The 19,752-nt window shown below is 32.9% G+C and overlaps 1 protein-coding gene across 1 annotated transcript in view; it reads right to left on the bottom strand.

Annotated features, from left to right (window-relative positions):
• The window catches only part of LOC129750792 (zinc finger protein rotund-like), a 152,168-nt gene that overhangs the window by 13,945 nt on the left and 118,471 nt on the right, over nt 1–19,752 (bottom strand). The gene's annotated exons all lie outside the window — the stretch shown is intronic.

Below are 19,752 nucleotides of genomic sequence, written 5' to 3'. Positions count from 1 at the left end.
ACCTATCATGGAAGCAAACTCGCTATCCTATTCATCAGTAGCTGAATGAAAATGTCGACACACAATCCTTTCGTCGAGGTTTCGTCTAACCAAGCTAGGCGTTACCCAACGAGATGATTTAATTATTCAAATTTGCGCAGACTCTTTCTTTTAATTTTTTTCAGGTAAGAAAAGCATTGAATTGAATGCCTTGTAAATGCTTGTGTTACAGTATTTTTTATTATTGGAATATGTAAGACCAAAATTTTTGTATTCTACAGTTTAAAATGTAATTTTTTCTGTGCTTTGATGATTTATTGCAAGGAATAGATTTTATCTTTTATAAGCAAACAAGTCGTTTCTACAATGGCAACTGAGGTCGAGAAGACTTAGCCCTCGCACGAAGTGTAACCTGTACATGATGCTCATTAGACCGGCTTTCCTCGACGGGTACGAGACATGGATATTGCTCGAGGAAGACCTGCGTACACTCGGATTATTCGAGTGACAAGTGTTAAAAACCATCTTTGGCGGCGTGCAGGAGAACGGAGTGTGGAGGCGAAGGATGAACCACGAGCTCGCGCGACTCTACGGAGAACCCAGTATCCAGAAGGTGGCAAAGTCTGGACGGATACGCTGGGCAGGAAATGTTGCGAGAATGCCGGATGACTGTCCTGGAAAACATGTGTTCGCTGCAAATCCGGTAGGCACGAGACGAGTAGAGGCACAATGAGCGAAGTGGTTAGACCAAGTGGAGCGTGATCTGGTGAATGTGGGATGTCCGAGAAATTGGACATGGACATGGAGAACGGTTGCCATGGACCGAGTGAATTTTAGGAATTATCCCAAGCAACTAAAAGTCTCATATCTACTTAAACTCCTGCCTCCAAAGTTCGAATTTTGCTGAACAAAGGTTCCAAAGGGATTTGGTACCGAATTTTCTCGAATGTGAGCATGAAAGTTACAAAAGGTTCCTCAAATAGCACTCTATGGCCTTGAAGTTCCAAAAAGTTCCTCAAATATCTTTTTTGTGACATGTCAATCGCACCGACACAGTATAAAAGTTACAAATTAGGGCTCAAATAGCCTTCTGTGAACTTCAAGTTCAAAGAAGTTCCTCAAATAGCCTTTTTTGTGACATGTCAATCACATAATTCAGAATAAAAGTTACAAATTGGGTTTCAAATAGCCTTCTATGGACTCGAAGTTCCAAAAAGTTCCTCAAACAGCCTTTTTTGAGACATGTCCGCCATTTCAGGAATATGAAATGTGAACGAACATCACGAAAGGGCATGTAATAAATAAATCATTTTTTTGAGCTTGAAAATTGTTTTAATGTATAATTTATATTGAAACTTCAACTCAGAACAACTTAAAGCTAGCTAACTCGCAAATGTTTGTTTTTGAAAAGAGTAAATATTTTGACTTTATAAAATTTTGTCCAAATGTATTTACTTACAATTCATTAATTAAATATCAAGATAAACTCAAGAATTTGAATAATTTTATGCTTAACAGTAATACAGGAACTCATTTTTTTTAAAAAACCGATATTATAACGGATGATTGATTTATACGCCGTTTCGTAATGTTTCTTAGTAATAATCAACATGCGTCTTTGCTGCTGGCCGCTGACTACCCTTGCGGGTATTCTAGGAACCTTATAACCACTTTGAATTTTAGCTGCCGGCAAGGCAACATCTTGGCGTGGCATCGTGGCAGCGTGTTTGGCTATCATCTCGGAGGATCGGGTTCAAATCTGGTACCAGGACTAATTTTTCCATTAGGTTGTTTGATTGCTTCAGTAAGCGAATCAAATAGTTGTGTAACAGAACTGGCGTGCGTGCTGGCATGTATCGAACAAAGTTAAAAACAAAGCAATTAAGTAAGATCAATTGAGGGAGGTGATGGGAGGAATAAAGATGGATGCCGAGAAACCGGCAGCACCACATGGGCTGGTGGTGACCAAAATAAGAGAGGAGAGGAGAATTATTTTTTTGTTTTTGCTGATTAAACTTTTACTTGTGGGCTGAATAGAAGGCCGTTCATATTTGTAATGGAACTTCAAAGTTTCAATAAGAGCTTAAATTTTGGGCTGAATAAAACGAATTTCAGCACATTGATTATGCCGATTAAGCTGTGTTCGACCTTTTTAACGAGACTTCTGGTTGCTTGGGATGTTCATCAAGTTAGGTCGTGAGCCGGAAAACAATGCAAAAAAAAATAAACAGAGCTCTCGTAACTGTGATGAAATACATCATGGATGATGTTTTCGATATTTTTCTTTCAAACATTTTCACTGTTCCTCCAAAACAGTGATATTGCTGTGATACATTGAATGATGATAATGATAAATCTTTGTAAAGCCAAATGGCCCAAAGTGTGTTACTTGGGATGGTCTAATTCTCCACCTGAAAGGCCAGCTTCGGTTCGAGTATCTTGTGCTATTTCAAAAGCGGTTTAACCGTTTGTAACGTAGTGTTTCACGACTGCTCACTTCATGCTAGCGCAAGAATTCATTAAAAACACACGCTACAAAAATTTAACATCTGTGCGATGCAAGTCAATAGGATACCTAGGGCAGATAAGGACATAATGGCCACCTTAAGGAAGACGCTTATTTGACCATAGAAAACAGCTATAATATGTGACTTACATCATTGTTTTGTGTTCAGACACTAAAAAAAGTCTATTTCAGAACTGTATTATATTTGAAAAATGAGATGAAACCGTTTAGAAATGCATTTTAAAATTTTACCGAAAGCTGAAAATCAGTTACTGTAGGGGCATAACGGGAACCCCCACTGGGGCAGTATAAGCAACATTAATCGGGGCACGATGAGCGTTTTCTGCCCTGGAATCTAGCAGCGAATTTTACTCGATGAAGTCAACTGAATTATAGAGCTACAGCTCGATTTGTTTCGTCTGACGATTTGGCCTATTGGTTAGATGTCGGAGAGGTAATCAGTAAGCTCGAGTTCGATTCCTGTTCGAGATGATTTTTTTTTTCATTTACCATTCATGATTGCGGCATTTTACACTAAACGGTGAGGCGTAGATCCTCAAACAAAGCAATACTAAAATAATGTATGACTTTTTGTAGAATGCAAGCAATTCACACACCCGTCAAAATGCTACTAGTCATATAATCCAACAATCAAAATAATCGATCATGAATGGTAAATGAAAAAATAATCTCCTTGAACCGGAATCGAACTCGAGCCTACTGATTAACTCTCCGACATCTAACCAATAGACCAAATCGTCAGATGTAAACTGATGAAGCTGTAGCTCTATCATTCAGTTGACTACATCGAGTTGAATTCACTGCTAGAAGCTACGGCAGAAAACGCCCATCGTGCCCCTATAAATGGTGCTCGCCTCGATTCAACAAATTAAAGTAAAGGTGGAGAAGCTAGGATTACATCACGTATTGACATACTTGTCGGAAGCCTTGGATCTTCCTAATAATAAGTAAATTTTCGAAAAATTTGAGGAGCTTGAAAATTCTGCGTCAGTTGTTGGCGATGATTACTCCTCTCACTTCATGCCAGCACGAGTAATCCACTTAAAAAGCATGCCACAAAAATGTACCTGCTGTATCACGTTAGCCCTACTTTTTTCTTGTAATTCCTTCTTTTTAACGGCTCATACATTGAGGCTATAAGGAGCCAAATTCGTTTTGTCAGTTTACAATTTCTTGTTTAGGTCTTGATCATCACTTTTTTAAGAGAACAGGAAATAGATAGCGAAATATTTGCAAATAAAAAGAATTATAGACGAAGATCAGAAGCTTTTAGGAAAAGGTATATTTCAAACATGTAATCAGGGACTATCGCAAGTAATACATCTCTTTCAGGGGTGCAGGAAGGTTTTCCTCGGGCCGAAGGGAGACTTTTAAATACGCTCTAGCGGCTATTTAGGTGGACCAAAGGACCCGACCAAAGAATACCTACTAGACCAGTGGTCGGCAACCTTTTGAGTTGAAAGAGCCAAAAACTTCAAATTTTCATAATTTCAGAGTTTTAAAGAGTCACATTAAAGATTTATGGTTTTTGTTTTTAATTAAAAGAAATCAAAATACACAATTGAATGATCAATGAACATTAGTTTTACGAAAATAATTCTAAGCCCCTCTAACTTTAAGTTTTTTTTTTCTAACTCTTTTTTTTCTTTTGAATCTGTCTCTGATTACGATTAAGTAGGGTTAGTTGCCCTACTTTGGACCCTTTAAGCGGCGGTTTTTAAATAATCACGCTTTTCTCATAAACAAACGGGAGCTTTCTACCTTTCAAGAAATTTATTTATAGTTCATTATCTTATCAACAAGTTTCAATGAGAATTTTCAACACAGGTTGCGCGTTTATTGAAAGATATGCATAGATATTGATGATCAAAATTTCCATCTTTGAACCTACTGTTCCGATTTTGGTACTGTACTTGTACCTTTAATTGGACCTATATCTAAAATGCTTATAAAATGTATGATTTTTCGAAAATAAATAAAAAAAATCATTAAAAGTGTAATCTTTAATTAAAAATTACCATAAAATAGTATTACAGCTTTTTAACGACTAAAAACTTTCATTTCTGTCATGAATATTTTGAACACTTTTATTCTCCGTTAACTCTTTCAGCAAAAAATATCTGAAACTTTTATAAGTCTACTAACTTATAGTATATTTGCGTAAAGCTAACAAAAAACGCAAAAAATGTTCAATATTGGTTCTGAATTAGGCCCCAATTAAAAATTCGCACCTTTGTTGATTTGTTTGGTATTCACATAAAGTTTTTGTGATAGGTCTAAAAATGGAACATCAAAGTCAAAGTCTCCTATATTTGGACCCTTTACAAATTTTCCGGGTTTTCCATTGATTTTCATTTATTTTAGGAAAAATAGGTAATCTGGTTCATATTCTCCATAGTGAAAGTAATTACCTTTTAAACTTTGGCTTGGACACTAAAAAAACGTGAATTTTCCTTATTTCCTCTCATTTCTCAAAACGCGCCCCACTAATTGAGCTGTCGAATTTACCACTGAATAGGAGGCACATTTCAAAAATCGTTAAAAATTTTATCAAAAAGATTTTTTATGGCAAAAAGCGGCATGGAAGGATTCAGGAAGAATAAGAGTTCCTTGTGCACATAGCAGCATCTTTATCCTTTGCAAGCAAAATTAATTATTTACAATTTTTGGTATTTTAGGACTAAAGTAGGCTCTAGGACCAAAGTAGGAGCACTCACCCTACATGGGTTTTCACCTGAATCATTAACTCTTTTCTAGGTTTGATGTTATATTAATTTTAATACGTTGGCAAATATCGAGTGTAGAAAATTTCATATAAAGCTTATATGAATACTTTGCATGACGTAAAGTGAAAGATTTTAACATAACCACATAGCAGACTATTTATAATTTCTTCGTCAAAGAGAAGCTTAAAAAAAGTAAATGGAAAATATTTTCTTAAAATTATGAAACTTTTTTATTACATTCTTCAAATAGCCAATCCTTTACAAAATCTAGAAGTATGAGATAAAATTCAATTAAAATGTATGTAGTCGAAACCTTAAAAAATTATGCTCCTGACAACTGGCAGAGTTTTCAAAATTCAGGACATCAAATGAAGGTGTCTTCAAAATTTTATGCATCTGGAAAATCCAAAATCTCATTTTATGTCACATGTGATTTTCAGTATTGTGCGTCCAATTAAATAAAAAATGAAATTCAATACATTGTACATTATTCAGCAATGCCTGCTAAAGCTTAGATAATAGAAAAAATAAACTTGTGGTTCGACCAGTATAAATCTGTATAATGTAATTTTAAATGACAAAATCAATTCAAAGATTCTTTCATAGTCTCAAAACAAAAATTAATAAAAACAAATCGACGGTGATTAACTCGTAATTTAAAAAAAAATGTGACCGTTACGGGAACTTCATTGAACATTTCAGTGCTTTTGGTAAATATTGGCTGCAGGCATCACACTTAAAAGTTTAAATATGTTCAAAGACTCAAAGGTTTACTTAAAAAAAAAATGATGATGATTTATGATTTCATTTTAAAAGAGAATGCTTCGAGGTGTAAAGGTCAATTTTGATAATGATTACAAGTATTTAGCCTGTGATTTAGTTTTCAAATATATTTTCAGAATTGAAGTTTTCATTCATTCTCAATCCTGATACGAGTTTTAAAAACTACCAAACTTTAATTTTAAATTCTCAATTCTTAGTTTTGTATTTTGTATTTGAATTTCGGGTATCTATTGATTTTTTAACCCGATATTTATTGAGAATGCATTCCAAATTTTGGCATTGGGTTCCTAAATTTTAAACTCAAAACCGAACAGTATCCGGGCAAATCCAGCCAAAATCTACGCATGTTACATTAAAAGGCAAGAGAAAAGTTGAAAAATGGGCAAACGAAAATCTTCATAATAATCATTTTACAATTTCAAAAAATGCATGCGCTGAAACAAGTTAAAATTTTGGAATTAGGAAAACTGTGAATAATTCTGTAACTAAAACAGGGCCTTTTTCCTCGATATTCCATTCTATTTTTTTTTTGAAAATCTGGGAAAGCCCGGTTAAATTCGGGCATTCTGGATTGCTAATGAGTTATCTTTATTGAATTCAAATTAATTATATAGGATTAAAGTGGTTTTTCCAATATTTTTATGTTGTGACGCGTCAAAGTTGTGATTATTTTTCAAAATGGTTGATCAATTCTAAGACGATTTTGGAAATTTTAATTGATCAATTTTCATACGTTATTGCAAGTGCTTAAAATATACAATTTGATGAGGGTTACGCAGAGGCTGTATAACAATAAACACAAGTTTTGGAAATAAATAATTTTATTTAAGTTTTCGTTGCTCTAAAACAACAGTTTTTCTTTGCATTCACGGTTATCGATAAATTAAATCTTTATCTCTAAGCTGATGCAACAAAAACAGTGAAAATAAAAAAAATGCAAAATTTTGTCGAGGACTAATGACTTTAATGGAATAGATCCCTATCAAAATGAAAATAAAAGTAAAATTAGGCTTCAAAACTCTATTTTGCCATTTGGTCCTTTAAGCTTGTTCCTTCAGCGGATAAAATCTTAAAATTCACTTCTGGACCTATGTAAATATGTGTGGCAGGTCACAAGACTCACTTATCGCATCAGCACGATATTATAAATATTTTATTCAAAAATTCATATAATATTAGCGCAGTGAGCTAAAGAGCCGCAGCTTTACATCAAAAGAGCCGCATGCGGCTCGCGAGCCGCAGGTTGCCGACCTATGTACTAGACTAAAAAATGTCTGAACTAACCAAGAATACTTCCTCAGAAAATGTTTAAGGAAAACTGTTGCAAAGACAGCGTATGATATGACCCAATTGATATAACTGCATGTTAACAAATTTAGAATGGTTTTTTTGCAACAAATTGAGAGTGTTATAATGAATTTTTAATGACATACGTAAAGAAATTAGGTTCATTCTTTTGGAAACAATACGTAGAATAGAAGATTTACCTAAGTACAATCCAATAAAATTTCGATTAAAAAAATCTATTGCGTAACCATGAATCATTTAGAGGTTTTATGTCTATAATATATTTTCCCGGTTAGGGAAGATAATACGTGAAGAGTGAGACAAAAGCAATCGCTAATGAATTGTGTAGTTATGTAATAACTAGACTGACGAAACATGATTAAAGATAGCTCGACCACTGAAACCTGCGTTGAATTACTCGTTTTCAACAACATCTTTTTTTTTCGGACGGAAAGTTGATGACTCTGAAGGCGACATCGAACAAGCAAAATGACTGTGTTCATGGAGCATATTTTTGTGCTTACCAGCCGTTAAAAAGCAGTCGAGCGAATGTACGTCATTTGGTATGGTTCGGGGAAGAATTTCGACAATAAGGAAATTACTACCTATAACTTCTTATTGATAGTGGCGTGAAAATAAATAAGAAGTATTACTTTTACACATTTTTAAAGGCCAGTTGCATCCTTGCGCCATAATGCTACAGTTTTTGCTTTCAGTGCATAATCAGCTATTTCCTAGCTCGTCGAAAAAAACAGCTGTCAAAAATTTTGTAAACAATGATAAATCTTATTTACAAAATATTTGATTTATGATGGTGCGCTGAAAAACAATAACATTAAGCGAGTTGTGAAGATTGAAGCCAAAATCAAACGATATGTGTCACAATAAATTTTTTTTAAAGAAGATTTGAATTTTTCTAGATTCATAATGAAGCAGGACGATGTTAAACATTGAAGGTTGAACACATTTAGAAACGTTTGGTGAAGATTTGGGGTAAAATGCCATACTAAGTCATGCGTGCGGCTAGCAAAAGTGCCGAAAAGCGTCTACGGGGCGTTACCAAGGTGAAAAATCAAAATTTAATTACTAAGTTCGTAATCTCATTACTTATAGATGATAATGAAATTGATTTCGTATAGAAATAACAAATGGTTTGAGTTTTATGCAATAAAAAAAGTCTTCCACATTCACGTTGCCATCCTGTTAACAAATGCATCGGACTGCTTTATCGAAAAAGCTAAAACAGGCATGTCAAACTGGCCTTTACGGCCCGCTTTGCTTTGCCTTATAAAGAATTAAAATATTCGAATAGTTAATCAAATGTTTAACAATGGAACAATGAAATATTTCTAAATAAACAAATATACCATATATTTAAGAATAGAAATCACCGTGAATATTTTTTATGAAATTAATTTGCGGCTTTATCAGTGAGGGTTAAAGAGTTGAAATGAAAGGCGGATAGAAGATCAGAAGAAAATTCTAAGGTGGTGAAAAGAGCGAAGAGCATTTGAAATAGAAGCTTGGCCACATACTAAATTATTTGTCCCGCACCAATTAACTGTATTGAAGACACATGTACATTCACATGGCCGTCGAACCATCCATAAATAACTGTATCGAAAAACGTAGTGCCTCCTCTATTGGGTACTATTTATTCAATACAGCTTATTGGTGCGGTACAAAGAATTTAGTATGTGGTCAAACTTGTATTTCAAATGCTCTTCGCTCTTTTCACCACCTTAGAATTTTCATCTGATCTTCTATCCGTCTTCATTTCAACTCTTTAACCCTCACCGATAACGCCGCAAATTAATTTCATAAAATACCATATATTGTTGTTAATCATCATATTGCTTCAAATCTACAAGGAAAATCAAATCTACAATGAAAATCTTTCTATTGATCCCAATATGCGGCCCGGTTATCCTCTGCTGAGCTTGACAGTTGCGTTAATAGCTCCTAAAAAGCAGCATCCATTGAATTTTCACCTAAGAAAAGGACACAATTCATTCCCTCATCCCACTATTCGAACAACCCACCCAAACCCGTCGGATGCTCACCTTAGAATCCTTACTGTCGACGGTCCCGGGATTACTGGTCCCCAGACCACCTGCCCCACCGGCAGATTGGTGATGCAACAGGTTCATCCCAGAGGACCCGGACGGCGACGAGGGTGACGATTTCAGTTCCTTCTTTTCCACGATAAAATGCTTAAGCTCTAGGTCAGTGCCGTTGCCACCGCCAATTGCCCTAATGTTTGCGGCAGCTCCGTTTCCGGCTGTATTCTGTTGCTGTTGATGGTTGCCCGTTCGTCTGCTATTGCCATTTGAATTAGCCGTCGCGACCACCAGGTGATTGTTGTTGACACGGTCGTCTATTAAATTATTCCCATTGACACCTGTCCCAGTTGCTGCTGTTCCTGCTCCTACTCCTACTCCTAGGATATTCGACGACGTGTCAACGGAAATGCCATTGTTGTTATTGTTGTTGCTGCTGCTGCCGTTGCTTGATTTGTGGGTGAATTCGATCCGATCATGGTTGCCATTGTTATTGTTATTGTTCGTCGCGTTATTCACGCCGGTGTTGTTTGTGTTTCCGAGCGCACTGTTTGGGTGATATGTTTTGTGATGCTGGGTAAGTTGCTGTTGTTGTTGTTGTTGCTGCTGGGTATGATGGTGATGGATCTGTTGTTGGTGATGCTGGTGATGTTGCTGTTGTTGTTGTTGTTGCTGTTGCTGATGGTGGTGTTGTTGGTAGTCCAGAATAGTGGTGGCCGCATTTCCTCCTCCGGCGGTGGCGGTCGCTTGCAATGGCGTGAAAGTAACCGTCAGTTGAGCGTTTCCGGTGGCGGCTGCAGCCGCCGCCAGAATGCCGCGCTCATTGAGAGACCGTAGCTGGTCGATCGACCGATGGAATTGCGCGTAATCCGGACCGCCAGCTGCGGCGGCGATTTCGCCGATGAGCGGTGAATTGTGGTAGTCCAAACCGCCGCCGGGACGGGAGTACTCAACCAGGGTACGGCCTTCCAGTTTCGGTCGTTATGTAGAAGGAGCTGTGATAATGCTTTTCACCACCACTTGTTTTTTTTTCCGAATGTGGAGTTGTTTTCACACCTTTTCTGGGTCACGATTTTCACTTCGATTTACGAAAGTTTCTTGAACTTAGTTTTAAACACTGGATGTTTCAGTTGATTACTAAAATGTCTTGTTCAGATTTTCTGATGACATTCAATATGTTAAAGCACTATAAAATTATGTATTGGTTAATTTGAAATCAGACTCTAGGTTTACAGTAAATATATTGAACTTTTTTTTCGCACGTTCAGAAAACACGGTAGGTACTTCATCACATAATGGTTAAACATGATCCAATTTTCTTTATGAAATAATAAAAATTTCAAATTAAATTTAAATAGCAGATAATTGTTACGCAACCTTTTAATGTGATTATAGCAAAATAATCTGGTTGTTTTTTAGTTAAATTTATTCAAACGATTAAAACCTATCTCACTCACGATTATTCAAATGTTTGATTGATCTTTGTCGATTTGAAAAAAAATTCAACTGCTTCAAAATTTTATAAGTTAGTCTAAAATGCGGAAGATTATTCATTCTGTTAAGAAATCAAAAGAGAAATGTTCTTCTGTTAAGTAAAGTAAATAAAATTAACTTTGTTTAAACTGGTAATTTTCTTCCTCAAAAATGATCACCATATAAAATTTAAAATCTTACTTGAAGAGATATTATATGAAGGTTTAAACTATGTTTCCAAGGAACTTCTTTTTCAAAAACACAGAATTATTTGTCACCTGTTTTGTTTTTAGTTTAGTGTGCAGACGTGTGAGCGAATTGACAGAGTTCAAATTAGGACTTAAATATACTTTAGACCTATTGTTTTCCAGATTAAAATTTTATGAAAGTGATATAGTGGAATCAACGAATGCAAAATTAAAATTTCATAAATTTTGGAAAAAAATGTTTCAGTCCAAAGAATTCTACATTCACTAAGCTTAAAACCTTCTTGTTTAAAAAAATAAATTGTGTGAAGAAGTGTTGAATTTTTATTCGAAAATTTATTACTAAATAAATTAACTTCAATCGATTTGCAATCAAATTTTTAAAATTTTGTAAAGATAAATAACAAAAAGACATATTTGTGAAGAACATTTGTTTATTGGATGAGCAAAACAGCGCCTATAAATCGCATTAAGGATTAAGATATACCAAAGGGTGAATTATCTTCTAATGTTCTGATTTTTTTTTTAGAGAAACACAACTTTTTAATTATGTTTATAAAAATCTTATCTGATGGTTTCAAATGCGGAAAATTGTTCATACCGTTAAGAAAAAAGAGAAATGTTCTTCTGGTAGAGTTCAGCTTAAGTGAATAAAATTGACGTTGTTTAAACTTTTGAATTTTTTGAAAGCAAAAATTATCATATAACATAAAATTTTCAAATCTTGGTCAAAAATTTATTATATTAAGGTTATTAATCTGTTTATTATTCACATTATTATCCACATTATTATTCACATGTTTCTTTAAAAGTTTAGTTTGCAGACGTGTAAATGAATTCAGTTAAAAAGTTTATGAAAGTGATTTGTTGGAGTTAACGAATGAATAATTAAAATTTCATCATATTTGGAAATAAATTCAATTTTTTCAATTTCAAAGACAAAGTTTTGAGGACATTATACATTTTATTGGATGAGCGCTTATAAATCGTATCAAGAACTTAGATATATCACCGTTCGATATTATATGTATAGTGAATTAAATGCTACAGCTCTGATTTTTTTTCCGGAGAAATCGAACTTTTCACCATTGTTATTTGGCATCAAGGAACTCCAAAATCATTGAAATGTCAAAATCAAGCCGGCAGAACTTGTTTTCGTATATTTGTTTATATTTGGTTGCAAAACAATAAACAGTCGTAGAATTCCGTTGAATAATAGTGTAAGATTTCTACAACACTTCCTAAAAAATGTATGAATACCTATCAATACGGGATGAAATGACTACGTTTTGAAATACTTAAAATTTTTAGTCGTAATTTAAAAAAAATAAGATGTTAAGGCAATCATATAATAGAAATAAAGGACTTTTCATTTACCTTTTTTTTTATTAGCCATATTTTCATATCAAGAAACCGGTATTATAAAAATCGGGAAAATCAGCATTTTCACTGGGAAATTTATATAATTTGTAAGTTCAAAATGATGTATTGTTAAAAAAAACCTTATCAGACGAATTAAATAAAAATGGATGCTTTTAAATTTTACTTGACTCATTATTTATTTGTCAGAAAACACGTAAGCCACATTCGTCAATTATCATTGCTGTTTTCTCAAATCCTGTCTGAAATCAATGTGTAGTTTGCTGTTTAGCTAGTGGCGACCGTCAAAAATGGACAATTTTAACATTTTTAATTACGTTCTAGCATTAAAGACGGTCGCGACCGGTAGACAGTAAAAAAGTCTACCAAAAAAGATTCTGCCTTTTAAGACCTTCTTCTACGGGATTTTCATACCGAAAAATATCACTTTAAACCGTTGATAAAAATCTTATCGAAGACCAAATCAAAGTACAAATGATGAACTTCATCCATTGAACGAATTCAAGAAATCATCATTTTTTAAATAGTAACAAGGTTTGAACGATAGATTTTATTCTAGAGATGTACCGAATATTCGGTACTTGCTTAAATTTATACAATAACAGACTTGTCAAATTTTTCAAATGATTTTGAATAATTTATAAAATATCCAAACATAATGATGAAAAAGCTACACAATCATAACTATCCGTGTATCTTACACTGTAGATAGACCGTACAGAAGAATGCTGACAAGAATCACTTTATACTTTGATTATCGTTTATTCCAGGTTTTCATGATATATCCAAGCTTGCTCATAAATCCGATAAAGAATTCGAGATAGGTGAAATCTGGTCCACATGCTCAGATATTGTTTATTGCTTACCAGATTTTTACCGGGTTTATTCAAACTAAATTTTTTTTTGAAAATTTTTGATTTTCTGTTCAAAAACGATTTATAATTTAACTTTAAATGATTGTACATTTTTGGATTTATGGGCAAGCCAGAATATATCCAGAAAATCTGGAATAAACTCTAATCAAAGTATAAAGCTGTACTTTTCAGCATTCTCCTGTAAGATCTACAGTGAAAGAAACCCGGATACACCTTAGATGTTTTGCTGAAACCACAAGTTTTTAATAATGGTGTAGCTTTTACAATATAACTTTTGGATATTTTATAAATTTAATAAATTATTAAAAATTATTTGAAAAATTTACAAGTCTGTAGTAGATATTCGGCCTATTCGGCCTATTCGGCCGAATACTTAGCTCAACTATTCGGTGAGCCGAATATTCGGCTTAACGGGTTTTCGGCGATATTCGGCGCCGAATATTCGGCCGACCGAATATTCGGTACATCTCTAATAAAAACTTTAAATTTCAAGCAATTTTCTTTCTTTTTTCTCTAGTAAGTTTTGGAATAATGCCTAGATTTTATCCAGTTTTCTTTCTTTCTTTTCGAAAACCGTCCTGAACTGCCCAATAGACTGAGTCGATTTGGAGTCATTTTTGACTTTCTCAAACCCTGGGGTCTAAAAATCTTTGTCTTGGTCCAAAACTCATCCATGATTTTTTGTAGAATTTTAAAGTAACGTTTACATGAGTAAATTTGAACTTTTGGGTTTGTATGGAAAAATTGAATATTTTGTACTGAAAATCAACATCATTTTTGTTTCTTTTGTGGAGCCAAGCCATCTGACAGTTTTTGTGCCAATTTAAAAAATTCCAAAGAAAAAATTTTCCGCTGAACAATTTTACCGAAGACCGTAACTTCGTATCTTATCAGGCAAAATAGTTATTAGCTTTTTAACAGAGGTATGTCTTTTCACATTGATAAACAACAAATTCAATTGACACCACTGCTGAAGCCTCGCGAAGTATTGCAAAAAAAGTAGTCATGCAATACCTCGCTAGAGGCCCTGCAGGGATATCAATTATGTTTATTGTTTATCAATGCGAAAAGACATATCACCATTCAACACCTAATAACTTTTTTTCATAATAAGATACGAAGTTACGGTCTTGGACAAAGTTGTTCAGCGGAAAATTTACCTTAGGATTTTTTTTTAAATTGGCACAAAAACTGTCAGCTGGCTTGGTTCCATAGAAGAAACAAAAACGATGTTGATTTTTCAGTACAAAATATTCAATTTTCCCATGCAAACCTAAAAGTTCAAATTTTCTCATGTAAACGTTACTTAAAAATTCTGCAAAAAATCATGGGTGAGTTTTGGACCAAGACGAAGCTTTTAAGACCCCAGGGTTTGAGAAATTCAAAAATGACCCCAAATCGACTCAGTCTATTGCCCAACCAACTAGTAGAAAGTATACTATGCTCAAGAGCAAGTTCACTCTTGTTGGGAAAGATTGGTAGAAGTTTCGACACTTTGAAAATTTTACCATGCAGAAATATTTTCAAGATCTTTGGGCGTTGATTTTTAACTTGAAGGCCGCAGATCTTCACCCTTGAAGCGACAAGTTACCTGATGTCCTTTCAGTTATTGGTAACATTTTGAAAATCAGAGAGACCCCTACTTGAAAAAGATTTTGTAATGCATCAGGTTCAAAATAATCGACTCAAAAACAAGGGGGGCATTAAAATGAAAAAAAAATTGAAGGAAAATGAAATTGTTGGCCGATATTTGTTTGACCGAAAAATTTAAAAGGTCAATATTAGCAACATCTATACTTTTTTCAAACCAGTAAAAACAACTATATGCAGTAGTTATGCTTAGTTATTGATTCGAAAAGTAGTCCAATTGATTCAGTGAAAGCTTGCCAGATTGCCCGGTTTTATCCAAACTTACCCGGATAATTGATACTAAATTTGGGAAAAGTCGGGTCCGCCCCAATCGCTCGGATTTTATAGAAAAAACCCGGATATATTCACTTTTTTTGCCAAACTAAATGAAAAAAAAAAAAAACAAATTGAGTTGTTAACTGTGCAAGTTTATAAATACAATCATTAAGGTGTTTTTGAAAGTCTTAAACACAACTTAAAATCTGCAAATATTTTTTTCTGAAAATACAATTTTATTTTTATTATTGTTGAGTAATTCCTGACAAAACTCGAGCAACTTTCAAACTGTTTTGATAAAATTTGGCTCTCATATAATTTTTATATTAATAAGATGGTTTAAAATATTATTAAGCGTCAACCGTTTTTTTAAGGCGGACACCCATACAAAATAGACAAAAATATGATAAAACTCGAACCATTTTGTGAAAATTTTCATTAAAAATTGATGTACATTTAAGTTTTGACATGTAGATGATTACTTGAACTTTTTACACACCTGAACTTATTCTATCGAAAAACTTTTGTTATTTTAAAATATTAGACTCGAAAATTACTGGACCGATCAATATAAATTTTTAATAGGAGAGTTTTTGGGGTCGGAGATGGTTTATATAACTCTTACCTCGAAAAGCTCAGAATATTTCCTATACAAAAATACTCTGAAAAATGACAATATCCGAAAGGGTTTAAAGTGAATTGCATTTAACTTGCAACTTTAACTCATTTTGACATTATGAGATGATTTATCACATTAAAAGACGAGTCATGATATAGTTAGACAATTTGTAGCTGTTCTGTAAGATCATTTTTTTTTTTTTAGAAAAATGAAGGGGCTCTTGTACGATTTCTGTTTAATATATGACAGAACTAAAACAAATTTTAAGTGGTTGTGTTGTGATCAAACTTGATTCACATGCAAGTTTTTTTTTATGTAATGAGATAATTTACTGTATTGAAATACGCTTGAAACGTTTTGTGGATTCGCTCATACAAAACGAAATGAGATTTTACATAAATCGAAAGAAAATCAAATGTTTTGCAACAAAAGGTTCAATTAACGATTTTTTACATGCTGAGTATTATAGACAAATATTGTGTTGTGTGTTGTGACAAATATCAACTAAAACAATTTCCATGTTCTTTCACGTGTGGTATACAAGTCAAATTTGATAAGGAGCTGATTAAGCCTATGCACCTATACTCCTTAAATTCCTAGGTGTCCTATTGAAACTCCTATTTGAGGAAGAATTTATGAACGAAAGGGATTTTTTATTATCTGACAGGTTTGTGCCGGGGGTCTCCAGATCTTCCACGAAATTGAAAATTTGATTTATTTTTACGACTTAAAAATACATGTATTTTTCAGATTACTAACATTTTTGTCTTTTCGAGTTAGATTTGGTTGGATTTCTTTGTAAATAAAATAAAGCAGCATGACCTTTGCAAAATTGGATGAAACTTAAAGTCAGTTTAATGCAAACACTTAACCAAAAAATAGTATTTTTACTTGCTTTGATAAGTATTTTTGTTCCAATGTTGTTAGAAACGCGCGCTACCTGCATATGTGAGTGCAGATGTTCGACAATTGTTTGTTTTCGATACAAAAACGAGATTTAATGTCACTATTTTTTTCATAACTCTTAAAGGAATTGATGGCCCACTTTGGTGCCTTCGGGCGAAAGTTGCATCATGAATTGGGCCATTTAATTGTATTTTTGCAGAATATTCGGTGATGCAAACGGTACTGTAAGAAACCGCTTGAAGCTTATTTTCAATTTTTCATGTTAATTTTTTTTATATTTTATTTGGAAAGTTGATAAAATTTAAATGCGTTTAGATGTGCTATTTGATGATTTCCGTTGAAAAATAACAGAGTTAAGCCGCCTTGAATTATGGTTTTATTTTAGTTGAAAAAAAAACTAGCCCAATCTAATTCGATAAATAAAAATGTAAGAAATGAATTAAAACATGGTTTGTTAAGTCGTGAAAATGAACCAAATTTGCAGTTTTGGGAAAAATCTTTAGACCTCCGGCGCAAGTTGTCAGTTATTGGAAAAATATACATTGAACTCTTTTTAAACTATATCGGTAAATTTTCAGTATTCAAATAAAAATAATAAACGTATGATACCTCGCATCAAACGAATTATTTCTTCTTACGCTGCATATTTATAAAATTCCTTAACTTTTATAAATTTTATAAATTTTATAGAATTTTCAATTGGGTCTGCGGGGTAAAGAAGACCATTCTACAAATTACATTAACTCAGGAAATTTATGAGAATTAATTATCAAAAATCTTTATTGAAATTTACCTAATTTTATCTGATATGATCACGTTGAGCTCTAAACGATGGCTGAAGATGAATTTTTAAACCGTTATCTTAAAAATTCATCAAGCTCAACATCTTCAATAGTTCAGTTGCAGTGTATTTATCTTGCTGAAATAATAAGGGTAACTCTTTAATAATACTAAACTGAAAAGGGATAACAAAAAAATCATATCTCATAACCGCCCCTAAGAACTGCTTTGTATTTGTTGTATTAATTTTAAATTGACCAAATATTTTTAAATTTTGATAAAAAAAAAGATAAACTACGAGCATTAATTTTGGCATATGTCAAAACCTGGTGAAACCTAACCACAGAAAATTTGAAAGCTAGCAAGCATATTGAAATTATAAAGCAAATTGGAGTGATTGTTAGTTTTGTTATAAAAGAATTATTAAAAAAAATACATCTTATGCCACGTTTTTCTTCCGAACTACAAAGTTTTTAGTCTGAGATTTACGTAGCTGTGCAATTAAAAAGTTTGACTTTTTATCTTATCTCCTATAAAATAAACTGTCACTAGTAGCGCATAATGAATTTCAAAAGAAATTAGATAAGAAAAGATTAATAGTACTGTCTTGTCTGAAAATCTGAGGAAACAAAACATATTTGTAAACTTTAAAATTTATTAAATAAATTACTTTCTTGCTTGGCGCAATGCTTAATTTTTCTTATTATTTTGGAGATTTAGCTAGCAGAATTTGAAATATTTTAACAATTACAACGAAAATCAAACAGTAAGCGTTCAAATAACTTATCACTGAAATTTTATTATAATAGTGGAACTAATTTTTGAAGTAAAAACATGTTGCTCAGATTGCAAGTGAATACTTAAAATATGTTAATATGTTAGCCATCTTTAACCAAAAACGAAGCATAACTTTTTTCAAATTTTTACAACATATTGTGGTATTGGAGTTAAATGAGTGTAACTGATAATAAAAATCTATTTTTTTGATTACTTACCCCTTGAGATGCTATAAGAAAATTTGAAACTTGGTTTCGAACAGATGAAGTTTTCAGGGCATATTGTTTTCAAAATCCGGTTTCTAAATCTTTAACTTGAAATTTCTTTCAGAACTGTCACACGTTTAATCTATCTTTTACAACAGCGTGTTTGCAGTGTCATTTTTTTTCAATTCATCTTCCAAAAAATTGATATATAAATTTTAAAATCTCTTTCGTTGTGGTAGAAAAATTTGTATTCATTAACCCTTCAATGCATAGAGTTGTTTTGAAACAACACTAATCAAAATCTGGAACGCATGAAAATGTTTGAATTATGTATTTAAAAAAATATTTATAAGATTTAAAGAATTTAGCCGATGGTATTTTTATTACGATATTTTAATGTCTGTGTGAGATATCGAAGAAAGTATGCAAAAAAAAAAATGCAAAAATGAAATTTATTTTCATTTCAAGTTGTTTTTGGGAAATCGCTGTTTTTTTTTTCAAATTTGTAAATTCTTACAAATGTTTTAATCTCCATCAATCGAAAACATCTTTCTGCACCTAATGATCAATGTCTGGAAGATATTTGCAAAATCATATCGGAATAAATCAACAATTTCAAATTTTTTTGTTCAACTTTGATGGGCCATAACTCTCATAAGACTCAACATAATGGCTTAAAACCTGTTCAGTTGTGTAATTGAATTAAAATGTTATCATTTCATAAACTCAATAATTGCTGTTCTCATTTTTAAAAAAAGTAACATTTTGAAACCAGTTATAGGTTTTTCATTTTAAATACAGTATGTTGAGGCTAAACTCAAATTCAAAATTTGAATGAAGGTTCATTTTTTTTAACTGAGAAACGCATCAGAAACGAAATTAGCTCCAGTGCCTGAATGTATACATTAGACCGCTGCAAGCTTTGTATGAAAATTTCAAATCCTTAAATTTTAACACCTCCCATAACTTTTTTTGGTTGTTTTTGCTGCCAGAAATAGCAATAAAATTTTTGTAAGCGATCCATCCAGTCCTGAATTAGCGCAACGATTTATAATTTTGTATGGAAATTTGTATAGGAAAACAAAATTTTTCATTCAAAAATCGCCAGAGATGTTCTGAAAGTTCCAAAAAATAAAACTTTGGATGAAAAATGTTCCTTGATTCTTGCAGTACATTTCATGTGAACAAAGCACAAACCTAAATTGTACCCCAGGAAAGATATTCAATATTTTATAAAATTTTTGTTTTCAAAATTCATTTTTT

This window comes from Uranotaenia lowii, chromosome 3 (genome assembly GCF_029784155.1).
Source record: "Uranotaenia lowii strain MFRU-FL chromosome 3, ASM2978415v1, whole genome shotgun sequence".
In the NCBI taxonomy this organism is placed as follows: Eukaryota; Metazoa; Arthropoda; class Insecta; order Diptera; family Culicidae; genus Uranotaenia; species Uranotaenia lowii.
The sequence above is the reverse complement of the archived record's forward strand: the minus strand, read 5'-3'. Positions and strand labels throughout refer to the sequence as shown.